We start from the raw sequence: 27098 nt of genomic DNA on the forward strand, positions 1-27098 counted from the left end.
GTTATTTACTACTTTAACGAGTGCTGTCTCTGTGCTGTAATGAGGCCTAAATCCTGAATGATACAGTTCATGTATGCCATTTCTATGTAGATATGAGCATAGCTGCTCCGCTACTATCTTTTCCAGAATCATAGAGATAAAGGGAAGGTTTGATATTGGCCTGTAATTGGACAGCTGACAGGGGTCAAGGTCAGGTTTCTTTATAATCGATTTAATACCTGCTAATTTAAAAGATTTTGGACCATACCTAATGCTGAGTGAAGAATTAATTATTCTTAACAGGGGTTCTGTTATTGCTGGTACTATCTGTTTAAGAAAATGTGTAGGTACAGGATATAATGTACAGGTTGATGAATTTGCAGAAGAGATGAGTGAAATTAGTTCATTCTCTTCAAGGGGAGTAAAGTATTCTAAGTTCTGATCTGACATGGCTAGTTTAACATCTGCATCACTTACATTGTTTTGTTTCAAAGCCTCAATTTTATGCCTAATATTTACAATTTTATTATTAAAAAGGTTCATGAAGTCCTCACTATTACACAAAGTTGTTGTGGAGATTTCTGCATTGGTCCTATTTCTGGTTAATTTGGCTACGGTATTAAATAAAAATTTAGGATTATTTTTGTTATTTTCTATAAGAGTGGAGAGATACGTTGATCTAGCTACACTAAGAGCTTTTCTATAGTTTAGGATGCTCTCCTTCCGTGCTATTTGAAATACTAACAATTTAGTTTGACGCCATTTATGTTCTAATTTCCGAGTGGTAAGAAGAAGTGGAACACTGAGAGGACTGAAGGGGGTAGACAGGAGTACAGGGAGATGCAGAGTAAGGTGAAGGTAGAGGTGGCAAAAGCCAAACAAAGAGCATATGAGGACTTGTATGCTAGGCTGCACATTAAGGAGGGAGAGGTGGATCTGTACAGGTTGGCGAGGCAGAGAGATAAAGATGGGAAGGATGTGCAGCAGGTTAGAGTGATTAAAGATAGAGATGGAAATGTACTGACAGATGCCAGGAGGGTGATGGGAAGATGGAAGGAGTACTTTGAGGAGTTGATGAATGAGAAAAATGAAAGAGAACAAAGAGTAGAAAAGGTGACTGTTGTGGAACAGGAAGTAGCAAATATCAGTAAAAGTGAGGTGAGAAGGGCGTGAGAGGATCCCAGCGGAATGGAGGAGAAGTGTATTGGTGTCGATTTTTAAGAACAAGGGAGATTCTTCTAAATAAATTTTAATTTACAAAACCACTGGACTTACAAACTTACTGAATAACACAAGACATTTCAGTGTTCATCCAAACACCTTCATCAGTTGTTTGGTGCACAGGAAGTAACTCTGGAAATGTAGACACAAAGGGGTCACATGATCTAAATCACATGACAGGTGTTAGTCTAATTGTGTGCCAGAGAAGATGGTGCTCCAGCAGCTTAAACAGATTTCCTCTCCCCTGTCTGTGAGGGGGAGTCAGTTGGCTTGTCTGCAAAGCGCCGGGGCAATGTTCTCAAAACAGCATTGTATGATGAGGACAAATGATGTCTCAGTCCCCCACCTCTGTTTAAAGAAGGTCACTCTACTTTCACATAGATGGCCTTCTTGACGCCTCTCTCAAACCATTCATCCTCTCTGTCCAAAATATGAACATCTTGATCCTTAAAACTGTGTTGCTCTTTTTGTAAATTTATGGGTGAAGACAGCCAATACTTGTCCCGAAAAATTCTCCCTCCTATGTTGAGACATACGTTTACTTAGCATCTGTTTTGTCTCTCCAATATAGACATCTTTGCACTCCTCTGTGCATTTTACTGCATATACTAAGTTACACTTCTGACGTTTGGGGACCTGGTCCTGTGGGTGGACCAACATCTGTCTCAAGGTATTCTTAGGTTTAAAATACACCGGGATGTTGTGCTTAGAAAAATCCTCCGGAATTTCTCTGCCAACCCGGCCACATATGGAACAACAACAACGTGACTTCTTCTAGGTCTTTTACTCTTGGTATTTCCTGGTTTTGGGTCATTTTGTTTGTTCTTTTGTGCATTGGTGAAAGTTCCTTAAGGGTAGTGACATTGTTTCAATGCTTTTTCTATATGTCTCTGTTCTTTATTTCTTGCACCCTGGTTGGTGGGTATGGTCCCCGCTCTATGTTGTAAAGTGCGGATTACTCCCAGTTTGTGCTCCAGAGGATGGTGAGAGTCAAACATCAAGTACTGGTCAGTATGGGTGGGCTTTCGATAAACCTCTACTTGCAGGTCTCCTTTATTCCCTAGGTATATGCCACTGTCTAGGAACGGGAGTTGATTTTCTCTCATATCCCCTTTAGTGAACTTGTAATCATCCACAGAATTGATGTGATCAGTGAAGTGGCCAACTTCATTGATCTTGATCTTCACCCATGTGTCATCCACATACCTAAACCAGTGAGTTTGACGGGTTCCACTGTAAGCCTCCAATGCCTTCCTCTATACTTCCCCATATAGAGGTTGGCCACAATGGGAGACACAGGGCAGCCCATAGCACAACCATGTTTCTGTCTATAAAAGACATCTTTATATTTAAAGTAGGTGGTATTCAAACATAACTCCAACAAAGTGCTCACCTGGTCCGGGTTGAGCTGTGTTCTCTCCCTTAACATGGGGTCATGACTCAAACGACTCTTGACTGTCTCAACCGCCAATGCTATTGGCACACATGTGAACAGGGATGTCACATCATATGACACCATGGTTTCATCACCCTGCAATGACAATTCCCTGATTTTGTCAACAAAATCCATAGAAATTTTTACATGGTATGGAGTATTACCAACCAGTGGGGCTAGTACAGTGGCCAGGTATTTTGCAATGTTATATGTAACTGAATTTATACTACTGAAATTGGTCTGAGGGGGTAATTGTCCTTATGTATCTTTGGTAAACCATACAAACAAGGTGTGGTGTCTCCTGGATACAAGTGATAGTATAACTTGCGGTCTATCACTCCTTGTTTTTCTAATGACTGTAGACAATTAATCACTTGTTTCTTGTATTTGCTGGTGGGGTCTCTCTTAAGAGTTTCATATATGTTGTGATCGCTCAACAGGGTGGTCACCCTGGAATAATAGTCATCTGCATTTACCACCACTGTACATTTCCCCGTGTCTGCTGGCAAGATAATGATGTTAATATCCTTGCTTAGAGATGTCGGGGCCCTTTTTTCCTGTTTACTGAGATTGGGTGGTGGGGGTTTGGCTTTTAAAAGAAACATGGAAACCTGAGCGCGAAGCTGTTCAGCCTCCTCCTCAGAGATATTATTGTTCCGGATAGCTGATTCAGTTGCAGTGATCATATCTACCACCGGGATGTAATCAGGTGTTACTGCATAGTTCAGACCTTTGGCCAAAACCTCCATCTCCGGCCCTGTGATTTCTCTATCAGACAGGTTCTTCACCCATTTGTCGGAACTCACTTTCACATCTTCTTTTGGTGGAGTATTCTGTTGAATGCCTTGAATATGTGAGCATAACGAGTCACACTTCTTAATTTTTTTTTCCTTGCTCTTGATGTGTTGAGCCAACGGTGCAAAATCAGTCACTTTGTATAAAAAAATTTCTGGTAATTTGTTGGCCAATTTCTGATATAGCCGTTTGTTTTCTTGCTTCAAGACCTCCAAAGTAAAATGAACCTGTCGTATCCTTTCATTTAACAGCTGTTTTTGAGCTCTATGTAAAATATCTATTGCTTAATGGCCCTTAAGAGATGATCTGAGACACAAGCTTTTAGGTGTAATTCCATGAAGCTGACATCTTAGGTGAAAGCGCACATGTTTCCTGTAGTCCGCCGTAGCACCTTTAGGCTATCCTCGCCAAATTGCTCTGCAATATGTCTGTGGAGATTCATTCATCCAGGTAGAATTCATCCAACGTCTTGTGTTTTTAAGTAAGTTTGTAAGTCCAGTGGTTTTGTAAATTAAACTTTATTTAGCCAAATAAACTTACTAAAAAGTAAGTTTGTAAGTCCAGTGGTTTGTAAAATAAACTTCTACCTGGATGAATGAATCTTCACAGACAACAAGGGAGATGTGCAGAGCTGTGGCAATTACAGAGGTATAAAGCTAATGAGCCATACAATTAAGCTGTGGGAAAGAGTAGTGGAAGCTAGGTTAAGGGCAGAGCTCTGGTGATGGACAGGATGATAGATGAGATAAGACAGGAGTCTCCATGGACTATGATGTTTGCAGATGACATTGTGCTTTGTAGCGACAGCAGGGAACAGATGGAGGAAAATTTGAAGAGGTGGAGGTATGCTCTGGAAAGCAGAGAAATGGAGGTTAGCCGCAGCAAGACGGAATACATGTGTGACTCAAGAGGAACGGTGAGGCTACATGGAGCAGAGGTAAAGAAGGTGCAGGATTTTAAGTACTTAGGGTCAACGGTCCAGAGCAACGGAGAGTGTGGAAAGGAGGTGAAGAGGCGGGTTCAGGCAGGTTGGAATGGGTGGAGAAAAGTGTCAGGTGTGTTGTGCGATAAAAGAGTATCAGAGAGAATGAAAGGAAAGGTGTACAGGACAGTGGTAAGATGAGCGATGCTCCACGGCTTAGAGACAGTGGCACTAAAGAAAAGACAAGAGGCAGAGCTAGAGGTAGCACAGCTGAAGATGTTGAGGTTCTCTTTGGGAGTGACAAGGATGGATAGGATCAAAAATGAGTTCATCAGAGGGACAACCCATGTTAGATGTTTTGGAGATAAAGGAGAGACCAGATTAAGGTGGTTTGGACATGTTCAGAGGAGAGATTGTGAATATATCGGTAGAAGGATGGAACTGCCAGGCAGAAGGTCTATGGGAAGACCAAAAAGGAGATTTATGTATGCAGTGAGAGAGGACATGTTGTTAGTTGGTGTAAGAGAAGAGGATGCAGAGGATAGGGGTAGATGGAGGCAGATGATTCGCTGTGGCGACCCCTGAAAGGGAACAGCCGAAAGATAAAGAAAAAAAAAGATTTCTAACACCCCATGAATGCAGTATTTAAATTTTATTAGCAATCATGTGTGTTGATGAATATGATGTTTATTACAACTGTGTCATCATAGCCCCAGAGAACAAATATTTCAAGTCATTTTAAGTGGCACCGAAATTCATGTTCTGTTTCGCTCCGGTACATACTGGTTTTCGGAACCCAACCCTAGTCATGAGGTCATGTGACATGCCGAACTTTCAGTTTGAAGTAGAAATGTCCTTTGAGTGGACGAATTGCATTTATTTTTACCAGGGGTTAAGAAGTTGGTTTTTAAGCAAAGTAAAAATATCAGTTTCATATAGGAAATCAAAAATTTCCATTAGATTAATGTAGAAACATACAGTACTTTGTATGAATGACACAGCAGTTTCACTTTTTTCAGTATACATTTAATACCAGATTTTGATGCCACTTTGTAATCTCTTGTTTTACATTTTACATTATAGCTGTCATTTTGTTTATTCTCTCACCATGTGAAGCTTTACAGAAAAGTTAGGACATGGTAATAATCACATAATTCACATGTGAAATGTACACATTGTTTGTGCAAAAATCATGTTTTATGATGCACCTTTTCTCAAGAGATTTTTAAAAACGATTAGGTTGTGTTTGTTTTATTTTTGCTACTTGTTTCATTTATGTTTGCTTGTACACAATGTAATTCATGCTATTTACAAAATACAGTAACATTGTATACAGTAGGTATGCAATGCATAGTATGTGCTGTAAATGTATATGTAAACACATTAACAAAACTCAAGGTCGATGTTGAAATGAGGTTGAAATATGAAGAAAATTTCTCGTGTACTGTTTTTGTACTTCTTGAGATGCCAAGGTTTTCACACTGACCTTGTAGATCAGCCATGAATTACAGTTAATCAGCAATTTATCAAAAAATACTTTGGGGGATCTTTTCTTAGGTCATGGATAAAAAAGATTGGATATACCTAAGGGATATTAAACAAGGAGAAGTTAAAGAACAAACATATTCCATAATGCTGCATCAGGGGATGTCATTTTATCCTCACCTTATCAGTGGTCCACATTTATGACCTAGTTTTCATACTGGATTGTCCTTCAGTTTATTTTGAAGTAAAAAGCAATACAATTTTCTATGACCTATATTCATATTATGGATAGATTTATAACATGTAAAAATACAATAAAGCATTATTATTAGTAGTACTGTATATTGTTATAACTATGTTTATTATAGTCCTGATTTGGAATGCATTTTAAATTAATGGTATGCATTATAAGGTGTCTTCTTCTTCTTTGTCTTTCGGCTGTTCCCTTTCAGGGGTCGCCACAGCGAATAATCTGCCTCCATCTAACCCTATCCTCTGCATCCTCTTCTCTCACACCAACTAACTTCATGTCCTCTCTCACTGTATCCATAAATCTCCTCTTTGGTCCTTCTCTAGACCTCCTGCCTGGCAGTTCCAACCTCAGCATCCTTCTACCGATATATTCACCATCTCTTCCCTGAACATGTCCAAACCACCTCAATCTGGCCTCTCTGACTTTATCTCCAAAACATCTAACGTGGGTTGTCCCTCTGATAAACTCATTCTTAATCCTATCCATCCTTGTCACTCCCAAAGAGAACCTCAACAACTTCAGCTCTGCTACCTCCAACTCTGCCTCCTGTCTTTTCTTCAGCGCCACTGTCTCTAAGCCGTAGAGCATCGCTGGTCTCACCACTGTCCTGTACACCTTTCCTTTCATTCTCGCTGATACTCTTTTATCGCACAACACACCTGACACTTTTCTCCACCCATTCCAACCTGCCTGTACCCGCCTCTTCACCTCCTTTCCACACTCTCCGTTGCTCTGGACTGTTGACCCCAAGTACTTAAAATCCTGCACCTTCTTTACCTCTGCTCCATGTAGCCTCACCGATCCTCCTGGGTCCCTCTCATTTACACACATGTATTCCGTCTTGCTGCGGCTAACCTTCATTCCTCTGCTTTCCAGAGCATACCTCCACCTCTCCAAATTTTCCTCCACCTGTTCCCTGCTCTCGCTACAAAGCACAATGTCATCTGCAAACATCATAGTCCATGGGGACTCCTGTCTTACCTCATCTGTCAACCTGTCCATCACCAGAGCAAACAAAAAGGGGCTTAGAGCCGATCCTTGATGCAGGCCCACCTCCACCTTGAACTCTTCTGTCACACCTACAGCACATCTTACCACTGTCTTACAGCTCTCATACATGTCCTGCACCACTCTAACATACTTCTCTGCCATTCCAGACTTTCTCATACAATACCACAGCTCCTCTCTTGGCACCCTGTCATATGCTTTCTCTAAATCTAAAAAGACACAATGCAACTCCCTGTTACCTTCTCTGTACTTCTCCGCCAGCATCCTCAAAGCAAATACTGCATCTGATGTACTCTTTCTAGGCATAAAACCATATTGCTGCTCACAAATGCTCACCTCTGCCCTTAACCTAGCTTCCACTACTCTTTCCCACAGCTTCATTGTCTGGCTCATTAGCTTTATACCTCTATAATTGCCAGCAATCTCCCTTGTTCTTAAAAATTGGCACCAATACACTTCTCCTCCATTCCTCTGGAATCCTCTCACTCTCCAAGATCTTGTTAAACAAACTTGTCAGAAACTCTACTGCCACCTCTCCTAAGCACTTCCATACCTCCACAGGTATGTCATCTGGACCAACAGCCTTTCCACTCTTCATCCTTTTTAACGCCCTTCTCACCTCACTTTTACTAATATTTGCTACTTCCTGTTCCACAACAGTCACCTCTTCTACTCTTTGTTCTCTTTCGTTTTCCTCATTCATCAACTCCTTAAAGTACTCCTTCCATCTTCCCATCACCCTCCTGGCATCTGTCAGTACATTTCCATCTCTATCTTTAATCACTCTAACCTGCTGCACATCCTTCCCATCTCTATCTCTCTGCCTTGCCAACCTGTACAGATCCACCTCTCCCTCCTTACTGTCTAGCCTAGCATACAAGTCCTCATATGCTCTTTGTTTGGCCTTTGCCACCTCTACCTTCACCTTACTCTGCATCTCCCTGTACTCCTGTCTACTCTCTTCAGTCCTCTCAATGTCCCACTTCTTCTTAGCTAGCCTCTTTCCCTGTATACACTCCTGGACTTCCTCATTCCACCACCAAGTCTCCTTGTCCACTTTCCCCTTACCTGATGATACACCAAGTACCCTCCTACCTGTCTCCCTGATCACATTGGCTGTAGTTGTCCAGTCAACTGAAAGCCCCTCCTGACCACCCATAGCCTGTCTCAACTCCTCCCTGAAGACTACACAACATTCTTCCTTTCTCAGCTTCCACCACTTTGTCCTCTGCTCTGCCTTTGTCCTCTTCGCCTTCCTCACCACCAGGGTTATTTTACACACCACCATTCTGTGTTGTCTGGCTACACTCTCCCCTACCAACACTTTGCAGTCACTGATCTCTTTCAGGTTACAACGTCGACACAAGATGTAGTCGACCTGAGTGCTTCTGCCTCCACTCTTATATGTCACCCTATGTTCCTGCCTCTTCTGGAAGAAAGTATTTACTACTGCCATTTCCATCCTCTTTGCAAAGTCCACCACCATCTGTCCTTCTACATTCCTGTCCTGAAGACCAAACCTGCCCATCACATTTTCATCACCTCTGTTCCCTTCCCCAACATGTCCATTGAAGTCTGCACCAATCACCACTCTTTCACCTCTGGGGATGCTCTGCATCACTTCATCTAACTCACTCCAGAATTTCTCCTTCTCTTTTAACTCACATCCTACCTGTGGGGCATAACCACTAACAACATTGAACATCACCCCTTCAATTTCCAGCTTCAGACTCATCACCCTATCTGATACTCTCTTCACCTCTAGAACATTCCTTACAAACTCCTCTTTTAGAATAACTCCTACTCCATTTCTTTTCCTATCCACACCATGGTAAAACAATTTGAACCCTGATTCTAAGCTTCTAGCCTTGCTACCTTTCCACCTGGTCTCCTGGACACACAGTATATCCACCTTCCTTCTCTGCATCATATCAACTAACTCTCTTCCCTTCCCTGTCATGGTCCCAACATTCAAAGTCCCTACTATCACTCCTAAACTCTTGCCTTTTCTCTTCTCTCTCTGCTTACGAACACGCCTTCCTCCTCTCCTTCTTCGACCAACAGTAGCCCAATTTCCACCAGCACCCTGTAGGTCAACAACACCAGTGGCGGTCGTTGTTAACCCGGGCCACGACCGATCCGGTATGGGATTTATATTCGTGATTCGCATCATTGATTTGGCAAATGTTTTACGTCGGATGCCCTTCCTGACACAACCCTCTGCATTTATCCAGACTTGGGACTGGCACAAGAAGACACTGGGTTGCGCCTCCCCGTGGTTGCATTTGCATTATAAGGTGTGTTTATAATAATCACCAATACCAAAGTAGATACCAAACAGAGAGAAAGGGAGAGAAAAAGGAAAATTGTAATGGTTGTAAAGTAATTTTAAAAAATGTTGCATGATTGAATGTTTTTATCCCTTATGCTGTGATTTGGTCAAATATGACCAATTTCTATGTTTCCCTTATGGCATTTGAACAAAAAATGAATGTAAATTTTTTAATACAAATTTGTGTGTTTTATGGGACTTTTATACACTCATGGTGTTTCCTGGTCAAAAATGACCATCATTGGAAATTAATGCGTAAAACTGCAATTAGTGTAAAAAACAGAGTTCAAGCTGTTTTAACCTCTTTTTACACACACAGACACACACTTTATGTGCCTTTTTGGCTTCCAGGTCAACCCTCACAGGAACCTATCAACAATATTGTGGCGTGGGCGGGGTTTTGATTAGCTACCATCATACTTTGTGGGAGGGATTGTTTTGTGTTCAACCTGTTGGGAAAAAGTGTTTGGGTTAGTGGCTTCGGCCAGGGGTGTGTGTGTGTGTGTGTGTTAGATGTGTGTTTTATGGAGGTTGGATGTTTTTGTGTTTACGTGCAGAAGAGAAATAAATTACTCCCAGCCATTTGCATTGGGCAGCAAAGTAGCTCACTCGTCCTCCAAGTGCATGCTTAGTGGTGAAAAACGCTACAATATAATTTTAACCCCATTTGAATTACACCTGTTGGAAAAAAAAAAATGCAATATTGCTTCAATTATACAATTTTTTTGGAACTTTTTCTGGTATATAAATCTATTTGAAACCCTTACACTTTAGGCTGTGGCAGCAAAATGGCCAAGAGATATGCTACACGTGAAGCTCTGGAATTCCGTGATCAGGAGGAGAGAAGCCAGGTTGAAGCCATCTCATTTCGGGCAAATAAATTAAAAATAAATTACTGGATGTCATCCCCACCCAAGAGAAGAGGTCCCCAGGGCCAACACGATATGCCATATCCCGAGTGGATGACATCAAGTCCTGTTTTTAATTTTTCCTCATGGACTTTAAAATCATCCATGTGTCAGCCTATAATAGCTTTGTGGTTTGGCGGGAGATCAATTCATGCTGGAAGGAGAGCAAAAACTACAAGAGAAGACCTTTTCTTAAATAACTTGGCAAAAGCCTGATGGAGACCCTCATTCAAGGGTCCCGGTACCCTCCACAAATGCCGTCCTCTGCTGCATTGGTAAGAGACATGCAAGCAACAGCAACTACATCCACGACTAGGCAAGAAAGAGGAGGCAAAAGAAATAAGATGCTGACTGTGTGCCATAGTAATGCCTATAATCTGAGGTGCTGGTTGTCAGTAGGTAAGTTTTGGTCTTTCTTTCCTGGAATGGTCTTCATGAAAGCGTGTTTCATCATGGTGCGTAATGGGTTTGTAATCAAGAACTGTTCCAGAACAGCTGACGTTCATGTCTTAAAATGACGACTGACTATTGCTTTTGTTGTTGCTTAATTATCTAATGTCATATTTGTCATTTCATAGAATTTAAAAAAATTCAGTGCTGTCACGAAATATAGAAAATAAATACAAATTGGGTCCAAACATTTTACTGGTACTCTATGTACTGTATATGAGTAGCTTGAGTGTTCCAAAACTGCTTATCTACTGGGTTTGCAGATAATAGTCTAAAAAAGAGAAAATATCCAGCAAGTGTCAGTTCTTTAGGCAAAAATGCCTTGTTGATGCCAGAGGTTAGATGGGAATGCCCAGACTGGTTTGAGCTGGAAGAAAGTCAACAGTAACTCACATAACACCTCGTAATAACTGAAGTATGCTGAACAGCATCTCTGAATGCACAGCATGTCAAACAGTGAAGCAGATGGTCTACAGCAGCAGAAGGCCACACCAGTGTCCCCTCTGAGAGGTAAAAACAGAAAACTGAGGCTGCAATTCACATACGCTTGTCAAAATTCAACAAAAGATGAGAAAAACCATTGCCTGGTCTAAGGGTTCTTAATTTCAATTTCTGCTGCAATATGCATTAAAAAATGCATCCCCTCAGGATCAGTAGCACATGATTTAACTTGCAAGGTGTACCTAATGAGTACGTATTAATTGATGAATATGTGTGTGTATGTATATACTGTACATATATATATATATATATATATACAGTGGTGTGAAAAACTATTTGCCCCCTTCCTGATTTCTTATTCTTTTGCATGTTTGTCACACTTAAATGTTTCTGATCATCAAACACATTTAACTATTAGTCAAAGATAACATAAGTAAACACAAAATGCAGTTTTTAAATGATGGTTTTTATTATTTAGGGAGAAAAAAAATCCAAACTTACATGGCCCTGTGTGAAAAAGTAATTGCCCCCTGAACCTAATAACTGATTGGGCCACCCTTAGCAGCAATAACTGCAATCAAGTGTTTGCGATAACTTGCAACAAGTCTTTTACAGAGCTCTGGAGGAATTTTGGCCCACTCATCTTTGCAGAATTGTTGTAATTCAGCTTTATTTGAGGGTTTTCTAGTATGAACCGCCTTTTTAAGGTCATGCCACAACATCTCAATAGGATTCAGGTCAGGACTTTGACTGGGCCACTCCAAAGTCTTCATTTTGTTTTTCTTCAGCCATTCAGAGGTGGATTTGCTGGTGTGTTTTGGGTCATTGTCCTGCTGCAGCACCCAAGATCGCTTCAGCTTGAGTTGACGAACAGATGGCCGGACATTCTCCTTCAGGATTTTTTGGTAGACAGTAGAATTCATGGTTCCATCTATCACAGCAAGCCTTCCAGGTCCTGAAGCAGCAAAACAACCCCAGACCATCACACTACCACCCCCATATTTTACTGTTGGTATGGTGTTCTTTTTCTGAAATGCTGTGTTACTTTTACGCCAGATGTAACGGGACACGCACCTTCCAAAAAGTTAAACTTTTGTCTCGTCGGTCCACAAGGTATTTTCCCAAAAGTCTTGGCAATCATTGAGATGTTTTTTAGCAAAATTGAGACGAGCCTTGATGTTCTTTTTGCTTAAGTGGTTTGCGCCTTGGAAATCTGCCATGCAGGCCGTTTTTGCCCAGTCTCTTTCTTTTGGTGGAGTCGTGAACACTGACCTTAATTGAGGCAAGTGAGGCCTGCAGTTCTTTAGTTGTTGTCCTGGGGTCTTTTGTGGCCTCTCGGATGAGTTGTCTCTGCGCTCTTAGGGTAATTTTGGTCGGCTGGCCACTCCTGGGAAGGTTCACCACTGTTCCATGTGTTTGCCATTTGTGGATGATGGCTCTCACTGTGGTTCGCTGGAGTCCCAAAGCTTTAGAAATGGCTTTATAACCTTTACCAGCCTGATAGATCTCAATTACTTTTGTTCTCATTTTTTTCTGAATTTCTTTGGATCTTGGCATAATGTCTAGCTTTTGAGGTGCTTTTGGTCTACTTCTCTGTGTCAGGTAGCTCCTATTTAAGTGATTTTTTGATTGAAACAGGTGTGGCAGTAATCAGGCCTGGGGGTGACTACAGAAATTGAACTCAGGTGTGATAAACCACAGTTAAGTTATTTTTTAACAAGGGGGGGCAATTACTTTTTCACACAGGGCCATGTAGATTTGGATTTTTTTTTTCTCCCTTAATAACATAATCTTCATTTAAAAACTGCATTTTGTGTTCAATTATGTTATCTCTGACTAATAGTTAACGGGTTTTGATGAGCAGAAACATTTAAGTGTGACAAACATGCAAAAGAATAAGAAATCAGGAAGGGGGCAAATAGTTTTTCACACCACTGTATATATATATATATATATATATATATATATATATATATATATACATACAGTGGGGCAAAAAAAATATGTCAGCCACCAATTGTGCAAGTTCTCCCACTTAAAAAGATGGGAGAGGCCTGTCATTTTTATCATACTGTAGGTATACCTCAACTCTGAGAGACAAAATAGGGGGAAAAAATCCAGAAAATCACATTGGAGGATTTTTAAAGAATTTATTTGGAATTATGGTGGAAAATAAGTATTTGGTCAATAACAAAATTTCATCTCAATACTTTGCAATGACAGAAGCCATTTTTTTTCTGTAAGTCTTCACAATGTTTTCACACACTGTTGCTGGTATCTTGGCCCATTGCTCCATGCAGATCTCCTCTAGAGCAGTGATGTTTTCGGGCTGTTGCTGGCTAACACAGACTTTTAACTCCCTCCAAAGATTTTCTATGGGGTTGAGATCTGAAGACTGGCTAGGCCACTCCAAGACCTTGAAATGCTTCTTACAAAGCCACTTCTTTGTTGCCCAGACAGTGTGTTTGGGATCATTGTCATGCTGAAAGACCCAGCCACGTTTTTGTTTGAGGTTTTCACTCAAAATCTCATGTCTCCATTTATTCTTTAATTTACACAGACAAGTCATCCTGGTCCTTTTGCAGACAAAGAGCTCCAAAGCATGAAGTTTCCACCCCCATGCCTTACAGTAGGTATGGTGTTCTTTGGATGCAACTCAGCATTCTTTCTCCTCCAAACACGAAGTTCTATTTTGGTTTCATCTGACCATATAACAAGCTCCCAATCCTCTTCTGGATCATCCAAATGCTCTCTAGAAAACTTCAGACGAGCCTGCACATGTACTGGCTTAACCAAGGGGACACAGTGCAGTGTGTTACTGATGATAGCCTTTGTTACTTGGCCATAGTGGAGTTTGGAGTGTGACTGTTTGAGGTTGTGGACAGGTGTCTTTTATACTGATAACAGATGCCATTAATACAGGTAACAAGTGGAGGACAGAGGAGCCTCATAAAGAAAAAGTTACAGGTCTGTGAGAGCCAGAAATCTTGCTTGTTTGTAGATGACTAATTACTTATTTTCCCCAATAATTTGCAAATAAATTCTTTAAAAATCCTACAAAGTGATTTTCTGGAATTTTTTCTTATTTTGTAATTTTTTTTGAGCCATAATTACCGATGATGAAAAATACTGGCCTCTCTCATCTTTTAAAGTGGGAGAACTTGCGCAATTGGTGGCTGACTAAATATTTTTTGCCCCACTGTATATTGTACATACTGTCCATATATATATATATATATATATATATATATGTTTACACATACAGGTCATCACTCTGTTTAACTTTAGGATGTAAGAATTAATTGCATTAGCCTTAGACAATAAATCAGCAACTTGAAAGATTACATTAATGCCACGCCAATGAAATATAGCCTAAGAAAGAATGCCACATTCATTTAGGCATTTGGCAGACGCTCTTTTCCAGAGCGACTTACATTTTTATCTCATTACACATCTGAGCAGTTGAGGGTTAAGGGGCCTTGCTCAAGGGCCCAACAGTGGCAACTTGGTGGTTGTGGGGTTTGAACCTGAGATCTTCCGAGCCGTAGTCCAATGCCTTAACCACTGAGCTACACCTGGCCCACATTCCAGAATAAACCTAAGTCAATGACAATAAATATCAGAAACAATTGTAAAATATTTGAATATTTGTGATGCAGAGTCCATCATGGACAATAACTGTAATTCACAAGGACACGTTAATGGCTTCGTTATTGCTCAGTGATTTACATGCAGTTAACAGAGTCGTTCTAACAAGTCCTACAGACAGAAGCTAAATTCAATCTTTACTGTTCTAGTTTCTTAAATCCTCACCAGACCTCATGTGGTGAATTTCATTTATGAATTGCAAGGTTATAAATGATCTGCAGCCCACTATAAAATTGTCATAAAATATAGATTTTCATGAGGGTATGAAACTTGGAAGAAGTGCACTTTGTCAAGACAGGTCACTCTAAGGGCATTTGCAAAGGGGATGTCAGTGGTCTTTTCTGAAGCTTTAAATTCTACGGGAGATCTATGCTGAACTGAAAGGGGATTTATGCCGCTGTACTAATGCTGACAATATATACAATAAGCATGTTTTAATTTTTAGAATGTGTAAAATTCACACCACTAATATTGCCAGATTTTTCTTTAGTTAAAGTTTTTTTTTTTTTTTTTCAGAATACAATAACTAGACCACCACATTTGAACTAAAGCATTTGTCTTTAAGCTAAAGAAGGAGAGCAGGTCCTAAATTGTTTGCAGACACATAACTACCATAATGTCAATGACAAAAATGTTACTATGTAAGTAATTTTATTGATAATTAAATTTAAGATGTATTTTGGAGCTGAAAACTAGCAAAAAGATTACCTAATGATTACAAATGGCCTAAGTGATCATCTGTTGCTTTGTCACATGGATAAGAAAGTAATCTAGCAATTTATAGCTTCTTGTTCTGCTGATTTTTTTTATATGCAGTTTGTCGTGGTGGATGATGCTATGGAATGTGTTGTCTTTTAAGCCTTATAAAATGATATCCAGGTAACATTAACTAATACTAACATTTGAAAGTTTCTAAATAATTATTAACTAACTAACTAACTGTTCTGGGATTGAATCGTAAAAAAGGGTCAAATTAAATGCTTGTACGGTATGTAAGATGTAGAATCCCTTGTTCCCCAAAACATGTAATGCTCTTGATCAGGGGTGATAGTGGGATTGGGGATTCAGCCTTGTGTTCCAAGGAGCCGAAAAGTTGTTTATGACATTACATTAAGAGATGTGTTTTCTTGCCAAAAGTGCTTCTGTGAGTGGTGCGTATGTGGGTTTTGGCACTGACATCCAGTAACATCCATTTTGCTACCCAAAAATTAGCAGGACCATGATGGGCCTACGTTGTAACATCACATGTAGAAAAAGGTCCTTAAAAAAGTAAATAAATAAACACTATTATTTTCGCTTCCTGTCTCTGGGCGCATGGAGTTTGCATATTCTCCCCATACTTGGTGGGTTTCCTCTGGGTACTCCGGTTTCCTTCCAGAGTCCTTTATTTTATTAAAATTTGCTGTCTTCTCACTCTCCATACGAAGATTTTGCAGAGTTTAAAGTAATGGTAGTATAGTACAGGTTGCCCCATACTTACAAATGTTCCATTCCAAGGGCGTGTTTGTAGGTCGGGTTTGTTCGTAAGTCAGGTACAAAGTTAGTCTTACATAGCTTTAACACAAATATACAATATAAACCATACCATTCCACTTGACTAAATCTGTCCCCTTTCCCAAGACTGCCAAAATGTGGCCAAAATCCATAACCGCACCTAAGAAATAATCTCACAGTAAAATGTTGTCTGGGTGAATAAAATCTGCCAACTAATTTTGTGAGGGGAATCCCAGGTGCTATTTTGTTAAAGTTTCCCACTTTCTTAGACTGTGTGTGTTTTGTTGATGATTTACTGAAATTAGGATTATTTACCATCAAGCCAGCTTTACACGACACCTTTTTTGCTATCATCGTTCTCCTGGACTGATTCATTAAAAGTCGGTGAGGCAGATTCATTTCTCCTGCAACCCCACACGCACACACATACAACATACTGAACTTCAGACATATTATACATTCACTTACACATTGAAAATAATGTATATATTTGTATACTATATATCTACGAATATTAGGTGCGAACTGCAGTCCGTGTATATCTGCGGAAAATTCGTACTTTGAATGTTCGCATGTCGGGGACTTACTGTATAGTATTTAGTATTTTATGGATTTCAAATTCGCTTTAAATTCAAATATATATATTTTTATGTGAGTGTTAAACAGGCAAAAACAAAAAATGTGACTCAGTCTGTGGAAACCAAGCAAGGTAATTTTTTGTTTGTTTTTTGGGAATTCACTATTTCATACATAAAAAAATAATAATAATGCTAAATATGAAAAAAATAAAAATTTATTAAATGGACTTGTTGGTTCATTTGCATAGTCTAGCTCCCCCCCTCCCCCTTTTTTTGCCCTATTAGCATTGTAATAAGGATTAACAAACAAAACCTAGGCAGTAAATCTGACAGCCTGGACAGTCAGCTAGCAAAAAGGCCTTTTTAAATAGTCTAAGCCGTACATTTTTGATGACCATGCTTAGCGCAGTGACTGCAGCCGGTATCTGCAGATCTTGCGGCCAGAGCCGAGGCTAATTGGAAATGACTTAGCAATAGTCAGTCTAAATATGACAGCAGACCTTCTATGAACTCTATGTGTTTCGTCAAGTGAGAAGAATTGATTAAAACTGTGACTCTGTATGACAAGATGGCACAGTTTTATCTGCATTTGTCTTATATGATTGTATAAACAGACAGGCCGCTATCAGAGTCATGGCAAGGAAAACAGAGATGGCTGGGTCTCTTAACTGCATTTTTAAAAATGCTATGAGACAAATGATTTTTTTATTTACTTTTTATTTACTTAACCTCTGTAATGTACTGTTCTCATAACCTTATTGTTAAATGTATTTGACTCTTTCCACTGCAAATCCAGGTGCAAATCTGATTTTCTATAAATGTTGTTTGTATTAGTATTCTTTAAATCCAAACCTAGTTCTTCACACAACTGAGACACACTAGTGGGTGTTAGGGTTAGAAGAGCATTTTGGTAGGGTTGAAAATGATCAAAGTGGTATAACCTCGTCAAAAATAACACATTTTTAACCTTCATGAAAAATCACGTACTAGTAAACTGTAAGTTACCGGATAATACGACGCATAATCTGTTTATGCATCTGTAGGTGCAACATATCTGTAAACCTTTAAACCTACTGTTATCTCCTTTGTGCTTTTATGAATGTCCCATTTCAGATATAGTCTCCTGTTGCTGTTATACAACCTTCATTCTTCCCAGAAGGATTTCCACTAGATATTGAATTGTGGTTGTGGGGATTTGAGATCTTTTAGCTACAAGATCTTTAGTGATTTCAGGAACTGTTGTTTGGTGAGGAGGTATGGGGTGCAATCTTTGTTTCATTACATCCCAAAGCTGTTGAGTGGTGTTGAGGTCAGTGCAAGTGCCAGGACACTTGAGCGTTTCCACTTCAACCCTAATGCACCATGTTTTCATGGAGCTTACTTTATGCTCAGGAGCATTGTCATGCTGGAACAAGTTTGGGTCTCTTAATTTCAATGATGCGAAATTGCAAAGGTTTGAGGAAGAGCCATATATGGGTGCAGTGAACAGGTGGTGCGTCAAGAAGTATAGTGTATTTGTATCTGCTTTTTGTATTCAGATTTAAACCACAAATTAGGTGTACTGTATTCTAGAACAGGAGCTCTTCTTACATTTGCTTTTGTTTTGATTTTAGCAAGAAAAAAAAGTAAAATCTTATATCAAATAGCAATTTGGAGATTATAACTTAATTAACTCTTGATCCAGATGGTCAACTTTCTAATAAGATTTCTGTTTTCTAGTTGTGTTCCTAAAAATGTCTATCCAAAATTGAGAAACTGTTATAAACAATTGATATCAACTTCTGCATAAATAAATCAGTTTGAAGTTCACTGGATATGCTACAAAGTTAAGATGAATTGCTGCTGCCAGTCATACTGGTTTCTCGTAAAATGAATCTAAAGCATTATTTTATTATAATGCCTAAATGATTATTGTTTACTATGTCAAACAACATATATAGATGAGGGATATATACTGAGAGAGATGCAAAAGTGGGCTTAACAATTTACTAACAGTCGTTTAAATTTCATACGTTGGTAGAGTAACTCATCCTCCATAGTAACTCTTCTTCCTGTTCTTCTGTCACTGAGGGACAGGGCTCCTCTACATCCACAGAATCCTACAGAATGTTTACAGAGATGTCACCATGATGCAGACAGCTGTTCTATGAGGACTTGTGAATGCTGTCGCTTAATAGTTTAGTACTGGAGTTTTCTACATTATTTTTATTTTTTATTTGAGCCTATAATAACAAACTGGACTAGTAACTTAAGCACATCTTCTGTTATATTGAACTTTCGACTGGTTAAAACACAGTATGACTGGAAAACAATTCTTACGATCTCAAATGAGGATTGATGCCCTGTTGATTCTAGTTCCTCTCAAAGTTTCTTCCTATTGCCATCTCAGGGATTTTTTTTAAAGCAGCTTTGCGACAATAACCACTAAATCAATACAATTTAATTAAGAGAATAAGTAGTACCTTTGTACAAAAGAAGATACCCTATCATCATGTGCAAATTTAACTATCTATAGTTAAAGTTGTTATAGTTATGCCCACTTTTGCATGACTTTAGGTACAGTTCTTGTTTTCTGACAGTATTGTGTGTCATGTATTTGCCTTGCAGGTGTTGAGATAAGTGTGTCATCCCTTCCATTTTCAGACTTGGCCAATTTCGACGTGGTGTGATCCTGCATCCTGCCCTCCACTGGATAATTGCTGGCTCTACACAACTTACTATCATTCAGCATTTCAATCAGTTAACATTTATTTATACATGTACTACCTTTCAGTAACCTAAGTTGAACCAAAGTTGCTTCACAGCATTAAAAATGACAATAAAACAAGCAATAACATAGCAATAAAAATACAAAACAAAATGGAACATAAAATTATAAAAAACACATAAAATTATTGAATGTCAAATGGCATTCTAAATAACGTTTCTAAATAGAGTTTCAAGTTATGCTTAAAACAGAGGCAGTTTAGTAATATAACGTAGTTTAGAACCAGCCACTGCAAAAGTGCGATCACCCCGTTGTTTGTACCTTAACAAGGAACCACAAGTAGGTTTTGATCAGCAAAACGTAAAACTCTACTTTGTTGTTAAAAGCTTACGGTCTCAGAAGGTGCCAGACCACTGTACCGAAAGTCAGTGGGGGGAATACAAGATTCGTGTGATGTGATCATGTTTACGATTATGGATCAGCATACAAGCTGCAGCATTCTGCACAAATTGGAGGTGATGCTAACGAGCTTGAGTGACTCCAGCATAAAAAGCACTGCAGTAGTCTAGCCCTGAACTAATAAAAGTGTGAATGGCTTTTTTTCAAGTCACCCTTATTCAAAAAGGGCTTGACCTTTGCGAGGAGGTGAAGATAAAAAAAAAAAAAACCTGCCTTGACAACAGTGTCAATATGTGTCTGAAAGTTTAACCTGGTTGTCTAAAGTCACCCCCAAAGTTTTGACTACTTTGCTAAAATGAGGGACTGGGGAATCAAGACCAACAGTAACAAAACTAGAAAGATTGGAGATGCCAAACAGAATACATTCTATTTTACTCTTATTTACACAGAGTCAATTCTGTGACAGCCAAAGTTTGATGTTATGCAAACAACTGTGGATTGATTTAAGTGCATTAGAAAAATTTGGCATGACTAGCAGGTAGATTTGTATATCATCTGCATACAGATGAAATTAAACATTGTGCTTTGAAATAATTGACCATAATGGCAACAAGTACAAGGAAAGTAGGACAGTTAACAAAATGGAAACCCTGTGTAACACCTGAGGTCAAAGGGGCTGGGGTGGAAGAGAGAATATCAATCCTGACAGAGAAAGTCCTATCTGTTGAATATGACCTAAACCATTGTAGCCCAAGACCTTGAAGGCCAACTTCTTGTCCCAGACATATCAGGAGAGTCGAGTGATCAATGGTATCAAAAGCTGCAGTGAGGGCCAACATCACAAGAAGCACAGTGCTGGATTCAGTGCTGTAATGTGTTCTAAAGCCGGATTGGAATTTCTTTAGAACATTTTTTTTTAAGACTGGAGCTAAATATCGACAACCTTTTCTAAAACCTTAGATAAAAAGGATAAATGAGACACTGGTCTAAAATTTAACAATCCTGCAGGATCAAGATTGGATTTCTTGAGAAAAGGCCTGAACACATCGTGCTCAAAGACATCTGGGACAAACCCTGAATTGAGGTAATTCTTAATAAATAAGAGCAGACATCGCCCCACTGTGTTAAAAACCTGTTTCAGCACCCAAGTGATAATTATAATTTGTCCTTCTCTCATTTGCGATCAGTTTGTCTGCAGCACTGCCTAAGGGCATATGTACAGTAGTATCACTAAGCCAAGGGTCAGGTTTGGTTTTTATGGGTCTGTCCTTGTCCTCAAACTCTCCACCTGTAGTGGAAGTAACTGTACGACAAAAAAATGATTTGATAGTATAGTGGAACAGTAAATTCAAAGCTAACAGGGAAGTAGCCTGAAATTTAACTATCAATAATTTCTGAGATTGGATACTGGAAGTAGGTGTAAAACACGAGGTCCATTGTGTGGCCATGCTGACGCGTAGGGTCATTTACTGATTGTGTCAGTTCAAAGGAGTTTAAAAGACTTTGAAAGTAATTTACTAGTTGGCTGGATGGACAACAGACTATCCCTCCTTCTTTGCGATGGGGTGGATGGATTAATGGGGTACATACCAGTAATATAAGAGCGGTATTATGCCCTACCACATTTTATATGGTCCAGTATGTACAAGTATAATATATTAGATACCTGCTGAACTTTGGTAGCCAGTATGGTATCCAATGAGTACCATGGAATTATTGTAAAAACATAGTACTACCATGGTACCCACTGAAATGCCACACTAAAGTCAAACTAAATTCATATGATGCCTACCTTGGTAATGTCTTAAGTACCACAGTAAAACTATAGCATATTGTAGCATGTGCCCTTGAATTTGCTTTATTAGCCGAATCGCTCAGCTATGTGTATAAGTTTTTGCTTGTTTTTGACCTTGTTTGTGATTTCCTCATTGTAAATAGTGGTTAGTAGGACGTAGGGCCTATTTTTATTACAGTATGTGCCTTTCCTCTTTTTATGGTTAGCTCGGAAGTAAGGGAAGAGATGTTTTGACCTAATATCCTTGCTTTTCAATACACTTTGTCCATCATTAACACTTTTAGCCTGAGCCGCGAGCCACGGACGCTCCGCTGTCTTCTCTTCTTCATTAAAAGTGAATCTTCATCCTCATTGGGCTTTCAGGGGACCAAACAGGTGAAGGTCTGATGGACCAAAATCAGGACTATAGGGAGGATGCTTTAATGCCTCAAATTGAAGTTTTTGAGGTGTTGAAATGAAGGACATGTATCGGCATGCAAGATCACCACGCCCTTGGATAGCAGACCAGGGAATTTAATCAGAATTTTAAGGTTCAGCTCTACAATTAGAATCACACTGTAACTGACAACGTTGATTGTTAAACTTTTTTTTCCTGATAATGTTTTTATACTGGCCCTTGAGAAATGTAAGCATGAATTTTCCAGCTGATGGTTGACTATTTTAACTTTTTCTTGGCCAGCAATTGGGGAAAATTTTTCCATTCCATACTTTGCTGTTTACTCTCAACCTTGTGGTGATAAATCCATGTATTGTCACCAGTAATTATTCTCTTCAAGAAACTTTCACTTTCCTTAGAATATCTGTTAAAAAAAAAATTGCAGATATTCAAATGCTTTTTTCAGACTGCACATAAAGTTTTAGAAAGAAACGGCACCAGGTACAGCCTCAGACTATGAAAAAAAAAATTATAATCACTGCATGCTGCTTTTTTTTTTTGTGCAAATCACATTTTGGCCATTCTTGCCAGTAGTGAAAATGAAGTTGTGTTGTGCAGTTGTTGTTGGAAATGGGTCTCTCGATGGAGGCAAAAGTATTTATAGCTAAGTATTTTTTCCGCTCAAACGGAAGTGGTCGTGAGGGAGCCTGCAGCAGCCATTGTTTCAGGAATCCGGGTTAAGAATCTGTGTGAACAATATACTGTAAGAACTGTCTACAGCAAGGTGATACACACACACTTTGAACACTTTACATTATTTACATTAAAGTGTGTATGTTTCTTTCAGGAGAAATAAACTCACAGATGAAAACTAATAATAGGTAATATTGTTCGTCTTTTCATTTTACTACTGTACATATTAGTGCATATTATTCTTTTTCTGCAGTTAAAAAAAACTTTTTTCTCTTCTAAATATCTCTGCTTGATTTTGGACTTGCACAATCTTGCAATCTTACACATTACTGACTTTTCCCCCTTTTCTATTCTAATCTTTGTAATGTAAGTCAAACATTTTTTTTTTTTTTGTTATTGAGATTATCCAGCTAGTGTATCTATCTGCTACATTGACAGATTTATTACTCTCTCTATCCAGTTCAATTTGAGCTTCCCAATGCACAAAAAAAATCCATGTTTGTGATCTTTGCCAAGCAGCCCATCTGTATATTTACCATGCAGAAAAGTGAGCGAGGAAATACACTGAGATTGCAGATCCTTCTAATTTATTTATTTAAAAAAGACATAAAACTCAACAGGTTCTCCAAACTCATGCATTTCCTAATGTATCAGAAACATCTACTTAGCTGCCTCATTGATTAGTGGCACCTAATGATCGCTTAAACTACTGGGCTGCTGCCAAAGGCTGTTGTTCTTTCGAAGAGACAGGCTGATTTGAAACGACTGCGACTTATTTCGGTGGCAGAGCCTCTGGAGATGCTCACTGCTTCATTAATAAAGTGAGTCCGTATCCACTGGCTTTAATGAGTTCTAGCACACTTTATTGCAAAGCTCTCAGCATGTCGATCGCATCACCGAACAACACTTCACTTTCTATCATCATTACTGTGGCTGTGTAAGTTCCGGTTGTCTAGCTACCTAGATCACCATCAGCACACCTGAGGTGGGACATGACCTCATCGGCACTGACACTTGAATGAGTCTAGTTACATTTCAGCTTCATCTCTAAAAAAAGGTACAACTTCAAATAAAAAAGAGTGAATTTTGAAGTTATTTGAAGTCATATGAATTTTTTATTATGTGACAAAGTGGTAAAACTTTTACATTTAAAATGAATTGAATGACATGAACTTTTACAGCCTTCATAGAAAAGTCACACAAACAGATGCTACATCCATCTGCAGCCAGGAGACTAGTGATCAAATTGGCCGTGCTCTCTCAGGGGAAGGTGTGGTATACCCGCACTCTCACATCAATTACAGCTTAGCCAATCATGGGCATGCTTATGAAAATGGACCGGACAGATAGCTTTTTTCTTAAAGTGTGTTAAGCCATCGCCAATGTTGCCAAGGCAACCTGGCCTAAGATGTTTTTATATTTAATGAACATATCAGCTAAGATGCTCAGTAATGACATAACTAAAGATAAATGGATGAACAGATTAATACAAATGTGAATCTTAATGTCTGTTGCAAATAAAATTATAAAGCTATCTGTCAATGATTGGGAAAAAATACATAAATATAGAGTGGCAAGTTAAAAAATAAAGCAAAAAAGTAGCAGTTAAAAAATAAAGAGTTCATTCACGAATATGGTGTGTCCACATTTGTTGGTGCAGACTTAAATTATCTGTGTGTTCCAAAATTTTATGGAATTTCTTTGCTCTCCTATTCCAATATAATCTATCGGGATCCAGATGAATTTTGGTCATTTTATTAGTGTCCGACTTGTAGGGGACCACCTTGAGAAGCCCGAAATTAAGACATGAATGATCTAGGGGGAAAAAATCTCTAAATACCAGCCATCTGGATGCTTAATAGCACAGAGCAGATTAATTGACCCTCTGGAGATTTTCATATGTAAACATACATTAAACATGATGGGAAATTTATGGGGATGTTGTTACAGTGTGAGAGTGAAATGGAATTTCAAGCTGTTAAGACTGTGACAATGTTACTTTATTACCTCTAAAAATTCCGATCAATAGGAAGAAAGAGAGAGAAAAATAATTTATCAGTCATAAAATGTCACTTGCTGTATGTAAAAAGTGGCATATATAAACCAATCAGCAATAGCATTAAATTCACCTGCCTATTACAAGTCCCTATTGTATTACAGGAACAGCTCTGACCCATTGAGGCATGGGCTCCACTAGACCTCTGATGGTGTGCTGTTGTAAAGTATCTATCACCAAGACCTTAGAAGCAAATCCTTTAAATTTTATAAGGTGTGAGGCGGGTCTCCATGTGCTGGACTTGTTTGTCTACCACACCACAGATGCTTAATTGGATTGCGATCTGGAGCACTTTTGAAGCCAAAGCCAAATTCATTACTTGAATTCTTTGCTACTCAAACCATTCCCAGATACAGTTTGCAATGTGACGCATTATCATTTATTATTGTCAGTCAGTGTTTAGATAGACAATACATGACAAAGTAAGATCTACATCAATGCCAGAATCCAAGGTTTCCTAGCAGAACGTTGCACAGGGCAGCATATTGCTACCACTGACTTGTCTTCATCCTAAACTGCAAAGTGCCACCTCTTCCCCAGGTAAGTGTAATGTACTGGACAAACAATTTGTATCCAAGAAGGCCCTATCTTGGAAGAAACCTTTCGAAAAACATTTATTTCTTTGTAATATGCAGTAATTCATTAGTAAATGATTTGAAGATTTATTGTTTTATTATTATTATTTATAGATGTATTATGGGAGCCAGGTAAAGTAAAAAGTTTTTTTATAAACAAAACTTAACACTTCTTGCTTGTTGTAATTTGGTGCAAATTTGACTGACGACAAAAACACAATGAAAGCATGAGTTTCCTATGTCCAATTTGCATGTTTGTAAAGAAGGCTAAATATTACATAACAGACCAGGCAAAAAAAAAAATTTAGGCCCTTGGCCTATCTGAAAAAGCAAGTAAAGTGGAAATTTATATATTTCCTGCTCCCACGGTTGGTCACTTTTTTTTATCATATATGTAAATATTTTGGGAGTTTGTATATAAATGCCAAAAGTATTCACTCACCACATCTAAATAATTAAAATCAGGTGTTGCACGGTTACAGGTGTATGAAATCAAGCTCCTAGATTTAGATTCAAAGAACTTTATCAATCCCTGACGGAAATTGCTTATTCTAGGTTACAGTTGCTCACAGTTGTTATCTAAGGAAAGGTAATAAAGGTATCAAATAATAATAATAATAATAATATTATGTCCATAAATGTCCAAAAAAAGGTCTTAAAACAGTAAGTACCAAAAAATATGACCCAAGAGCATTTGTAAGTACTGTACAGTAATCTAGTATATGTATGTAATATTGTATTATTATATGTAATCTTGTATTACATATTTTATTGGGAGTAGTATCGCACTTATCATATTATTAATACGGGAAAGTATTAATGTCCTGTTTTGTTACAGTCAGTGAAAATCCACATACATGTGTGTATGAGTTACAGAGAAGAGTTGTAAACTTTTATGGCCGTTGGGGAAAAGGATCTCCTGTGGCGCTCTGTGGAACACTTGATGGTAATCAGTCTCTGGCTGAAACTGCTCCTCTGTTCAGCGAAAACACTATATAGTGGGTGAGAAGGATTGTTCAAAATGGAATGTACTTTGGACAGAATCCTTCTCTTTGCTACTTCATCCACCGAGTCAAGCTCCATGCCTAGCACACATCTGGCCTTTTTAATTGACTTGTCCAGTTTGTCCTGAGACACCTTAATGTTACCACCCCAACAGACCACAGCGTATTAAATGACATTCCCCACAACGGTTTCATAGAACATCCATAGAATGGTGTTACAAACGTTAAAAGACCTGAGCCATCGAAGAAAGTACAATCGACTCTGTCCTTTCTTGTAGAGTGCTGTTGTGTTGAGTGACCAGTCAAGTTTGTTCAGATGGACTCCCAGATATTTGTCTTCAGAGACGATGTCCACTATCTCCCCCTTGACAGATATAGGAGTCACAGGGGTCTTGCTTCTCCTAAAGTCTACAACCATCTCCTTTGTTTTCCTGATGTTCAGTTGAAGGTGATTCCGCTCACACCAGGAAATGAAGTCGTCCACGACAGACTGGTGTCATTCTCCTTTATACACCCAACAACCACAGAGTCGTCAGAGAATTTC

The 27098-nt window shown here is 38.9% G+C and overlaps 1 pseudogene; it reads right to left on the reverse strand.

Moving 5' to 3' along the window:
• Positions 1-1424: 1424 nt before the first annotated feature.
• On the reverse strand, positions 1425-26633 carry LOC128510914 (uncharacterized; annotated as a pseudogene).
• Between the last annotated feature and the right edge of the window lie 465 nt (positions 26634-27098).

The sequence above is a fragment of the Clarias gariepinus genome, chromosome 23 (genome assembly GCF_024256425.1).
Source record: "Clarias gariepinus isolate MV-2021 ecotype Netherlands chromosome 23, CGAR_prim_01v2, whole genome shotgun sequence".
Taxonomy (NCBI): Eukaryota; Metazoa; Chordata; class Actinopteri; order Siluriformes; family Clariidae; genus Clarias; species Clarias gariepinus.